The sequence below is a fragment of the Muntiacus reevesi genome, chromosome X (assembly GCF_963930625.1).
Source record: "Muntiacus reevesi chromosome X, mMunRee1.1, whole genome shotgun sequence".
Taxonomy (NCBI): domain Eukaryota; kingdom Metazoa; phylum Chordata; class Mammalia; order Artiodactyla; family Cervidae; genus Muntiacus; species Muntiacus reevesi.
Window position 1 is genome coordinate 38,997,040 of NC_089271.1, and position 12,363 is coordinate 39,009,402.

At 45.3% G+C, this 12,363-nt stretch overlaps 1 non-coding gene across 1 annotated transcript; it reads right to left on the reverse strand.

The window, feature by feature from the left end:
- Positions 1–304: 304 nt before the first annotated feature.
- Positions 305–376, reverse strand: TRNAC-GCA (transfer RNA cysteine (anticodon GCA)). The gene has a single exon. It is a non-coding gene; the product is annotated as a tRNA-Cys (tRNA).
- Between the last annotated feature and the right edge of the window lie 11,987 nt (positions 377–12,363).

Consider the following 12,363-nt stretch of genomic DNA (forward strand, 5'->3'; position numbering starts at 1 on the left):
GCCTTGAAAGAGGGTATACTAGTTTCCCAGGGTTGCTGTAACAAAGTACCATAGAGTGAGAGTGGTATTAACGACAGAAATGTATTAATATTGCCCCATTGTTCTGGGGGCTAGAAGTCCAAGATCAAGGTGTGGGCAGGGTTGGTTCCTTCTGAGGGTGTCAGTGAAAGAAAGTGAAAGTGAAGTCGCTTAGTCGTGTCCGACTCTGCAACTCCGTGGACTATAGCCTACCAGGCTCCTCCATCCATGGGATTCTCCAGGCAAGAATACTGGAGTGGGTTGCCATTTCCTTCTCCAGGGGATCTTCCCAACCCAGGGATCGAACCTGGGTCTCCCACATTGCAGGCGGACGCTTTAACCTCTAAGCCACCAGGGAAGCATTTGAGGGTGTCAGGGAGAATCTGTTTCAGGCCTCTCTCCTAGATTCTAGAGGTTTGCTGACAGTCTTTGGCATTCCTTGTTGTGTGTCTTTCTCCTAATTTCCTCTTTTTATAAGGACTCAAATCATACTGGACTAGGGCCCACTCTAATGACTTCATTAGAGGCAATTACCTCTATAAAACCTTATCCCCTAATAAGATCACATTCTGAAGTACTGGGGGATTAGGACTTCAACATACAACCATACCTCATTTTATTGTGTTTGCTTCATTGTGCCTTGTGGAAGTTGTGTTTTTTTTAAAACTTGAAGGTTTGTAGCAACCCTTGGTCGAGCAGTCTGTTGGTGCAATATTTCTAACAGCATATGTTCACTTCGTTTCTCTGAGTCACATTTTGGTAATTCTTGCAATATTTGCAACTTTTTCATTGTTGTTATATTTGTTTTGGTGATCTGTGTCTGGCGTTTGGTGTTACGATTGTCATTGTTTGGGGGTGCCAAGAACCGTGAACATATAAGATCATGAACTTAACCAGTGTATGTTCTGACTCCTCCTCCACCATCCAGCCATTCCCCCATCCCCTTTCTCCTCCTTGGTCTTCCCTATTCCCTGAGACAACAATATCAAAATTAGGCCAATTAATAACCCTGCAGTGGCTTCTAAATGTTCAAGTGGAAAGAAGGGCTGCACGTTTTTCACTTTAAATCAAAAGCTAGAAATGATGAAGTTAGTGTGGAAGGCGCATCAAAAGCCAAGATAGGTCAGGTCGGAAGGTAAGCCTCTTGGACCAAACAGTTAACCAAGTTGTGAATGCAAAAGAAAAATTCTTGAAGGAAATTAGAAATGCTACTCCAGGGAACACACAAATGATAAGAAAGTGAGAATTCCCTGGCAGTTCAGGGGTTAAGACTCCACACTTCCACTGCAGGGGCACGGATTTGATCCCTGGTTGGGGAAATAAGATCCCACTTGCCCCATGGTGTGGCAAAACAAACAAGCAAATGGGGGAAAAAATTATAAAGCAAAACAACCTTATTGTTGATGTGGAGAAAGTTCTAGTGGTCTTGATAGAAGATCAAAGCAGCCACAGCATTCCCTTAAGCCAAAGCTTAAACCAGAGTAAGGCCCCAACTCTCTTCAGTTCTGTGAAGGCTGAGAGAGGTGAGGAAGCTGCAGAAGAAAAGTGTGAAACTAGCAGAGGTTGATAGACCTGGGTTCGATCCCTGGGTTGGGAAGATCCCCTGGAGAAGGGAAAGGCTACCTACTCCAGTATTCTGGCCTAGAGAATTCCGTGGACTATTCCATGGGGTTGCAAAGAGTCGGGCACGACTAAGTGACTTTTTCTTCTTCTCTTTCTTTCTTACTGAATATTTGAGGGTCTCCACTGTTGAGACCTACTGCTCAGAAGAAAAGAGTCCTTTGAAAATATTATTGCTCAGTGACAATGTACCTGGTCACCCAGGAGTTCTGATGGAGATGTGCGATGAGATTAATGTTGTTTTCATGCCTGCTAAGCACAGCATCCATTCTGTAGCCCATGGATCAAGGAGTCATTTCAAGTCTTATTATTTAGGAAATACATTTTATAAGGCTATAGCTGCCACAGATAGTGATTCCTCCTCTCATGTATCTGGGGAAAGCCAATTGAAGACCTTCTGGACAAGATTCACCGTTCTAGATGCTATTAAGAGTTTTCATGATTTGTGGGAAGAGGTCAAAATATCACCTTAACGGGAATTTGGGAGAAGTTGATTCCAACCCTCATGGATGACTTTGAAGGGTTCAAGACTTCAGGGGAGGAAGGAACTGCAGATGTGGTGGAAATAGCAAGAGAATTAGAATTACAAGTGAAACCTGAGGATGTGACTGAATTGCTGCAATCTCATGATAAAACTTGAACAGATGAGGGGTTGCTTTTCATGGATGAGCAAAGAAAGTGGTTTCTTGAGATGGAGTGTACTCCTGGTGGAGATGCTGTGAAGATTGTTGAGATGACGATAAAGGATTTAGAATATAACATAAACTTAGTTGATAAAGCAGAGGCAGGGTTTGAGAGAACTGACTCACATTTTGAAAGAAGTTCTACTGTGAGTAAAATGCTATCAAACAGCACTGCATGTTACAGAGAAATTGTTCATGAAGGTGAGAGTCAGTTGATGCAGAGAACTTCTTTGTCGTCCTGTTTTGAGAATTGCCAGAGACACCCCAACCTTTGACAACGAACACCCTGATTGGTCAGCAGCCATCCACAATGAGGCAAGATTGTCCACCAACAAAATGGTTACCATAAACTGAAGACTCAGATGATGGTTCACTTTTTTTTTTAGCAATAACATATTTTTACATTGATATATACATTTTTAAAGACATAATGTTATTGCACACTTAATAGACAATGGTATAGTGTAAACATAGCTGTCATATGCAATGGAAAACCAAAAATGGGTGTGACTTGCTTTATTGTAATAATCGCTGTATTGCAGTGGTCTGTAACCAAACCCACAGTATCTCTGAGGTCTGCCTGTATATTTGGGGGTGGGATATACAATTTAGCCCATGCTAGAGGAGAATGACTCCAGTAAAAGAACAGTTCCTCCCTGTCTCCACATTGTGTCTGGGTGATGAGGGACCAGTAGCTTCTTTTTTTCTTTAACTTTTTAAATATTAGAGTATGGTTGATTTACAACAAAGTGATTCAGTTATTTATATATAGTATCCATTCTTTTTCAGATTCTTTTCCATATAGTTTATTACAGATTATTGAGTAGAGTTCCCTGTCCTATATAATAGGTCCTTCAGTTCAGTTCAGTCACTCAGTCGTGTCCGACTCTGTGTCACCCCAATGGACAGCAGCACGTCAGGCTTCCCTGTCCATCACCAACTCCCGGAGCCTATTCAGACTCATGTCCATCGCATTGGTGATGCCATCCAATCATCTCATCCTCTGTCATCCCCTTCGCTCCTGCCTTCAATCTTTTCCAGCATCAGGGTCTTTTCAAATGAGTCGGTTCTTCACATCAGGTGGCCAAAGTATTGGAGTTTTAGCTTCAGCATCAGTCCTTCCAATGAATATTCAGGACTGATTTCCTTTAGGATGGACTGGTTGGATCCCCTTGCAGTCCAAGGGACTCTCAAGAGTCTTCTCCAACACCACTGTTGAAAAGCATCCATTCTTCGGCGCTCAGCTTTCTTTATAGTCCAACTCTCACATCCATACATGACTACTGGAAAAACCATAGCCTTGACTAGATGGACCTTTGTTGGTAAAGTAATGTCTCTGCTTTTTAATAAGCTGTCTAGGTTGGTCATAGCTTTTCTTCCAAGGAGCAAGTAGGTCCTTGTTGATTATTTATGTAGCAGTGTTTATATGTTAATCTCAAACTCCTAAAGTCTGTTTTGTATGTCTATGAGTTTGTTTCTGTTTTGTAAGTAAGTTCATTTGTATCATTTTTTTACATTCCATATATAAGTGATATCATACGGTATTTGTCTTTGTCTTTCTGACTTTACTCAGTATGATAATCTCTAGGTCTATCCATGTTGCTGCAAATGGCATTGTCTCATTTTTTTATGACTATATATATATATATGTATATGTGTACCATATCTTCTTTATCCATTCCTCTGTCAGTGACATTTAGGTTGCTTCCATGTCTTAGCTATTGTAAATAGTGCTGCAATGAAGATTGGGGTGCATGTATCTTTTCAAATTATGGTTTTCTCTGGATATATGCCCAGGAGTGAGATTGCTGGATCATGTAGTAGTTCTGTTTTTTAGTTTTTTAAAGGAACTTCTGGAAGGTAAGGTGGGAAGGAGGTTCAAGAGGAAGGAGATATATGTATACTTCTGGCTGATTTATGTTGTTGTAGAGCTGAAACCAACAGAACTTTGTAAAGCAATTATCCTCCAATTAAAAATAAATTTAAAAAACTTTTGTAAAAGGAAATTCCATCCTGTTCTCTGTACTGGTTGTACCAATTTATCTTCCCACCAACAGTGTAGGAGTGTTCCCTTTTCTCCACAGCCTCTCCAGCATTTATTATTTGTAGACTTTTTGATGATGGCCATTTTGACCCGTGTGAGGTGATACCTCATTGTAGTTTTTATTTGCATTTCTCTAATAATGAGCAATGTTGAGCATTTTTTCATATGTTTATTAGCCATCTGTGATCTATTTAGATCTTCTGCCCATTTTTTGATTGGGCTGTTTGTTTTTTTTATATTGAGCTGCATGAGCTGTGTGTATATTTTGGAGAGTAATATCTTGTTAGTTGCTTTGTTTGCAAATATTGCCTCCCATTCCGAGGGTTGCCTTTTCATTTTGTTTACGGTTTCCTTTGCCGTGCAAAAGGTTTTAAGTTTAATTAGGTCCCATTTGTTTGTTTTTATTACTCAAGAGGTGGATCCAAAAAGATATTGCTGCTGAGTATCTGCCTATTATGTCAGAGTATTCTGCCTATGTTTTCCTCTAAGAATTTTATAATATCCAATTGAACATTTAGGTCTTTAATCCATTTTGAGTTTATTTTTGTGTATGGTGTTAGAGAGTGTTCTAATTTCATTCTTTTACATATAGCTGTCTAGTTTTCCCAGCACTACTCATTGAAGAGATAGTCTTTTCTCCATTGTGTAATCTTGGCTCCTCTGTCATAGATTAATTGACCATAGGTACATGGATTTGGGCTTCCCTGATAGCTTAGTTGGTAAAGAATCTGCATTTCTGGGCTTTCTATCCTCTTCCATTGAGCTATATTTCTGTTTTTGTGACAATACCATACTACTTTGATTACTGTAGCTTTATATTATAGTCTGAAGAGAGGGAACCTGATTGCTGCAGCTCTGTTTCTCTTTCTCAGGATTGCTTTGGCTATTCAGGGTCTTTTTTCAGTAGCTTCTTAAGCTTGTGGAGAAGGGAAAATGGTTAGTCTGAAGAATAATTAAAGTGTCTCCCAGAGAGAAGGAGGGAGAGCTATGGAAGCATCATCATGGCTGCCAGCATAGGCTCAAGAGCCAGGCAGGTTTGGTTCAAATTGTGGTTCCACACCTGGACCCCTACTCTTACTGTATGACCTTGAACAAGTTAAAGTTAGGTTCTTTAAACCTCAATGTCCCCATTGCTAAAGTTGGGTCTTGACCTCCCACCTCCCAGGGTAGTTGTAAGATGGGTTGAAAGTGAAAGTCGCTCAGGGGTGTCCGACTCTTAGCAACCCCATGGACTATACAGTCCATGGAATTCTCCAGGCCAGAATACTGAAGTGGGTAGCCTTTCCCTTCTCCAGGGGATCTTCCCAACCCAGGGTTCGAACCCAGATCTCCTGAAATGCAAGGTGGATTCTTTACCAGCTGAGCCACAAGGGAAGCCCAAGAATACTGGAGTGGGTAGCCGATCCCTTCTCTAGCCCCAGGAATCGAACTGGGGTCTCCTGTGTTGCAGGTAAAATGGGTTATGCTGTGCTTAATCCACATAAGACATGCAAGGAATTATTGTTTGGTTCTGGAAAAGACTCAAGGAGGGCAGAAACATTCAGTGGGGGCGTTAGTAGCTGTGGAGGGAGCAATTTTAAAATGATTAACCATTCTTTTCAGTGATTTCAGGAATATGTGGAATTTTTTTTAATGCAAATGCTATAGAAGGGGTCAAGGCGAAAAGGGCCTCTTTGCAGCACATGCCCTAGGCCTTCAGGCCCACATCCTTAGAATTTTCCCAAATATATCTATGATATCTATATACTTAAATATTTTTTTTCTGGGGGCTATGCTGGATCTTCTTTGCTGTGTGCAGGCTTTCTCTAGTTGTGGTGAGCAGGGTCTACTCTCTAGCTGTGGTGTGCCAGCTTCTCATCGCAGTGACTTCTCTTGTCGTGAAGCATGGCCTCTAGGATGTGTGGGCTTCAGTAGTTGCGTCACTTGGGCTCAGTAGTTGTGGCTCAGGGACTTAGTTGCCCCGTAACATGTGGGATCTTCCCGGATAAGGGATCAAACCTGTGTCCCCTGCATTGGCAGGCAGATTCTGAACCACTGAACCACAAGGGAAGTCTTAAAATTTCTTTTGATATGCAGATGCTGTCTGTCATACCCACTCACCTCCCCTGGATCTCCCCCACCAACTCCCAGAGGTACCTGCAGACATTTTTGTCAACGCCTACCTTTTCCTATATGTCTCTGCATCAGGATGATCTCTGGCCAAGAAGATAACCTGCTGACACTCAGGATTGGCTAGATGTAAGAGTCCAGAAATAAATACATCTCAATCAATGAGGGGCCAGAGTTCATGGATAAATACCCTGGCTTCCCAGCGCCTTGGTGGCATGATCCTGAGGCATGTTCCACATGGACCCTCAGCAGGTCTCCAGGGGACTGAGCCCCATTTGCCTCCAGCAGGGACCCACTCACTGACACAGCCTTTATTGGCATCCCTCTGCCCCCGTCTCACTTCCCACTTCCCCACTGTGCTTCTTGGATCACCTCCCAAATAATGCCATGCACCCAGATTCTTGTCTCAAGGTCTGCCTTGGGGGAAATCCAACTCAGACTGAGATGATATGATCACACATTGGTCTGCATGGCACTTTCTGCAGCCAGCAGTGTGGCTCCCAGAACTTTTCCTACCAGCGCATACTGAGGGCCTGTTTATTATTCGACAGTCTGGGCGCATCATATTTCATTTAGCCAGTCCTCTTCCAACGGATAATTAGGTTGTTCCCAGCTTTGGGCTGTTACGAACAATGCAGCAGTGAGCAGCATTGTGCCCATATCATTCTGCAAATAGGAAAAATCGATCTGAAGGATTACTTTCTAGTTCAATAGCTAGGTCAAAAGCTAAGGGAACACTTTAGATCAGGACCCAAGGGTGACTCTGGTGCTCAAGACTGGAGGTGACAGGAGTAGAGTGGATCAAGCCTGGGGGTACTGTCTGCAGTGAGGACCTAGTGTGCCTGAAGAGGGCCTGCCCATCTGGCGATTCTCCCTGGGGGTCCCAGTGCATTTGTGGGGGGCTCCTGTGTGCCGGGTGGTGAGGCTACTGCAGCAGAAGGGCCTTCCCCTGGAGTCAGGATCTTCAGGAAGAACCCTACCATCCTGTTTCACATGCCCACACCCCGCTGCCACGTTCGTGCCATAGAGAGTTGTTTTCTCGAGCCAAATTCTCCCGATTTTCAGATGAAAAACAACTTGTTTTGAGAGCACGCACTCCTGAGATCTTCAGGCTCTTCCTTCCGGCTGATGAAATTAATTTTGAAGGTAGGAGGAATCGAGGAGGAGGCTGGGAATGGGTCCACAGCACACACAGGGAGTGTTTTCTATAATTTGGTCGCTCTGCCCACTCGTGAACACTTACAGTGTTTACCTGATCATCAGCCTGTGCAGAAAACAAATTTTAAAAGCATCAACATAGTTCTTTGTTCTCCTGTAGAGCTATTTTCTGCTTGCTGGCTGCCTACTTGATCTCACCTTAAGATGCAGAGAAAGGGGCCCCAGACGTTCCTTGGGGGCTCAAACCATTAGAGAGTCTAGACAACCAAGGCTAGACAGCAGTGGCTGCAAGGATAGAGAGGAAGGTGAGAAGTTGTTTATCTTTTCCCTTTCTCTGGTTTTTCCTGTTCATCTTCTTTGTTTTCCTTTGTCATTGGAGGTGGGGAGCAGGGGCAGGGATGCCACCCCTCACATGCATGCCTGCACAAAAGCACCAGTTTAGGATCTGAGCCCTGGTGAGAGCTTCTGACTGCCATTCCCCACCCGGCTCCCACCCCAAGGCCGCCCATGGGCGTCAAGCAAGGAAAAGCCAGGCAGCATCAGTCAGCTCAGCAACCACACTTACAAGGGGGTGACCTAGGGAAAGGTCTGTCCTCCCTGCCCTCCAGGAGGACCCAGGAGTCACTTGGCCTCTGAGGATGTGCTCTCTGCTGTATGGGGACCGTTCCATTCCAGGAGCTGTGAGCCCTAGGGTCTGGGGAGAGGTGTGGCAAAGGGAGCCGGCTTCCCGGGCACCCCAGCAGAAGTGGGAAGTTGAATTCTGACCTCGTTGCCAAAGGCGAGCAGTTCACAGGAGGGACATGGTCAGAAGCGGGTGGGAGGGCTGGTGATGCTGAGCGGTGATCTTCTTTACTGAGCATGGGCTGATGCCAGGCCCGTGTCATCAGACAGCCCTGAGTTCTCTTCCTTCATATCCAGGGGAGGCCCCTGTTCTTGAAGGATGCGTCTGAGGAGTCTCAGGTGTGCATGCAAATCACCTCCCTCCCTCAGCTCCAGCTTCCCATCCTTCATGCAAGCGCAGCAGAGTAGCTGGGGGCAGGGACTCTGGGGCTGTACCGCCTAGCCTAGAATCCCTGCATTACCCATGACCAGCCCTGAGACCTTGGACGAGTTACTTCCCTGCCCTGTGCCTGATTCCTCCTCTGGTTGATGTAAGGATCAGCATTCGAGAAGTGATTCTAACAGTGCCTGACACACAGTCAACAGTGAATATAAGCATTTGTGAAATTAAAGTGGGGGCACGTCCCCCAGCCTATGGGATGTAGAAGCCATCTACTGAAGATTTGGGGCTGCTGGTGGGCAGTCACAGGGCAGTGAAGGACGAGAAGTTACCTCAGGATGGGGTCCAACATGGCGCCATAGGACGATCCTGAACATCCCTCCGCCCTCAGACACACCAAATCTACAGCTCCATATGGAACCATTTCCACAGAAATCTAGCTGAGCAGCTCGTTTACATCAGCAAACCAGGCAAGAGCCACATCAAAGAGGGAAGGACGGGAATTCCCTGGTGGTCCAGTGGTTATGACTTGGTACTTCCACTGCCGGGGCCCTGGGTTCAATCCTTGGTTGGGGGACTAAGATCTTATAAGCTGTGCAGTGAGGCAAAATCAAAAAAGGGAAGGAAAGGCTGAAACATACTGTCACCATAAACCGCACCCTGGCATGGCAACCCACCATCAGGAGGGAACTCAAAAGCCTGGAGCTTCTCCTTGAGGGATGAGTCCCCAAAATGCCTGGCTTTGAATACCTATGGGTCTCACATCCGTGAGACCCAGAGTTCCATAGCAAAACAAGAAAGAGTTCTCTAAGGGCCAATGCTCAGAATTCAGTTCAGTCGCTCAGTTGTGTTCAACTCTTTGTGACCCTGTGGACTGCAGCACGCCAGGCTTCCCTGTCCATCACCAAGATAGCTCATGCTCAGAAGCAACTTCAAATTAAACATCCCACAATTTCCTGGCTGATTGCACTGTTAGATATTCATCTCTGGCCTCTCTCACTGAAGGCTCGGAGGTCTGCCATTTTGCAGTTTCCTTCCTCTTGAGATCTTTCTCCTTCCAACTCTCTTGTCTCAGCTTGGAGGAGTCCCAGCCTGCCTGTGGAAAACTCCAATTTCTCAATATTCCAGTTCCAGAGCAATTTATTCTCCCTGTATTCCAACTTCTCCATTCCGGATGCTGCCCTGCTCTGATTTTTCTTCATTAAAGTGTTGCTGTGTTTTTCTGAACAAAAGCACCAGCCACCCTGAATTTCCATCCTTAGTAACCTGTATATGATCTTAATTAATCCTTATGATGCCTCATGAACCAAGTACCACTATTACACTTTTCATAGCTGAGTAGATAATGACCTAAAGAGATTGTCAAAAAGCCAGTTGGTCGTGGAACTGAGATTCAGACCCAGCTCTGTCTGGCCTGCTCCTAACCATGACCCCGTAGTGCCTTCACATACCAAAACAAAAAACCATTTTAAAGGAGACCAGAATTTCTGTGCCTTGCTCTCTGAGTGACCCTAGGTTCAGCTAAAAACACTGTGGCTCCTGAAAGTGAAGTGAAAGTGTTAGTCGCTACTACTATAGAAAATAGTATGACGGTTTCTCAAAAATTAAAAATAGAACCACCAGATGATCCAGCAATTCCACTTCTGGGTATTTATGCAAAAGTTTTGAAAGCAGAGAAGGGAGATTTTTCACATCCATGTTCATAGCAGCATTATTCATAGTAGCCAAGAGGTGGATGCAACCCAAGTGTCCATCAAAGGATGAATGGATAAAACAAAATGTGGCCTGTCCACACATTGGAATATCATTCAGCCTTAGAAAGGAAGGAAATTCTGACATGTGCTACTATGTGGATGAACCCCGAGGATGTTATGCTAAGTCACAAAAAGGCAACTAGTTCAGGGAATCTATTTAACACTGTCCTCTTAAGAACTGTTTGGTCCATTTTATATGCCATGGTTTTTTCTGCAGTTGAAAACTTTGAAAAATTAAAAATAAAAAAATTTAAAACATTTTTGCTTCTCAAACGCTCAATGTTTAACCCACTCTCTGACCCTGCATCATTATTTTGAAATCTCCTTTGCAGAGCACAAGTCCTAGACTGGTAGATCTGACTCCATTGGGAAATTGCTAAAGCTTGCCCAGGCCGTCTCTTTACACCTGCTCTGCCCAATTGTGCCAAGTTCAGAGACTCTTAACACTTCCAGGGGCTCAAGACTCTCTTTAGAATGTGATAGAAGCTGCCACCCTCTCCCTACCTCCGCATCCTGAATGCACACATGCATTGACACAAATACTTTTCCTTATGATTCCGATGATCCCTAGATATTCTGGGTCCTCCCTGTAGTCTTTCAAGGACCCCAGAATGAGATTCCCCAAGTCCCTCACATCACAGAGCTGCCCCTGATGGGCTTAAAGATTTCATTGTTAGTCATCTGCCTTCCTCTTGGTGAAATCATTAAAGAGTGAGCTTCTTATAAAAACGTCGTATGTGAGGAGATGGTTCCGACTATGGTCTGGGCTGTGGCCGGTGCCCACGAACGGGCTCCGCGGCGTCCTTGCCGGGGAGGGTACAGCTGGATCTGCTGTGGGGGTCAGAAGCAGGTCAGGATGAGCAACCAGTGGAGACGATGCGCCCAGCCGAGAACAGGCACGGGGCCGCCGGAGAACCTTCCAAGAGCGAGCAGGGCGCGGGTAGGGGCTGGGAAACTCGGGAGTCCCTGGGTGGCCTTGGGCATCGTCCCAAGCCTCCTGGCCTAGAGGATAGGAGGCCGGGCGTCAAGTGTGCGCTCGGATCGGGGCTGAGCCAAGTCCTGCCGTGCCCCAGCCAAGACCTCCATCCCCCCCGCACGTTCTCCCCTCCAGCTGGGAACGGACTTACTGTGTCACCGCAGCCTCTGCCCCAGGAAGGCCACGTTTCCTGACCGTGACATCTGAGCACAGAGGAAGACAGGGATAGACGGTAGCATTTTGATAAGTGTGTCTTCCAATTGTGACCGCCGCCCCGGCCAGGTTGCCCTTTCTTTCCCCTCCCAGCCTGAAGGGGCTGCGGTCTTGAGTTTTGTTAGGGCCTCGGTGGAGTTGAGATCTCAGTAAGGAGGTGGTGTAGCTTTGTAAACTGTCTTTCCAAGATGGAATCTTTCATCTTCAGGGTGAGTGAGAATGGACTTTTGCTGCGAATTGTGGCTTTATTTGTAATCCTTCCAGTGAAAACTTTGGGATACCCAGCCCTTCCTTAGCTCATGGATTTCTAGTAAGCCATTCAAAGCTCATGACTTCCTTGTAAGACTTCTTGTGGCCATGTGTCTCACCCGACCATTTCAGAAAATTGTTCATTGGTGGCATGAGCTGGGACACCCAGCCTGTGTATTAACTGTCATTTTTTGTGTCATTAGAGTGCTAGTTTTAACCTTTTTTTTTTTTTTAATAACACTGAGTATTGTGACCATGTTTTCTAAGAGGTCAGATAATGAAAATGAGAACAATTATACTACCAAGGCAGGCATGATCCCATCACCAAAAAAAAAAAAGGCTAAACAACTGTGTTATGTTAACTTCCCTGCTGGCTCAGACAGTAGGTAAAGAGTCTGCCTTCAATGTGGGAGACCCGGGTTCAATCCCTGGGTCGGGAAGGTCTAGAGAAGGAATTGGCAACCCACTCCAGTATTCTTGCCTGGAAAATCCCATGGACGGAGAAGCCTGGTAGGCTACAGTTCATGGGGTGGCAAAGA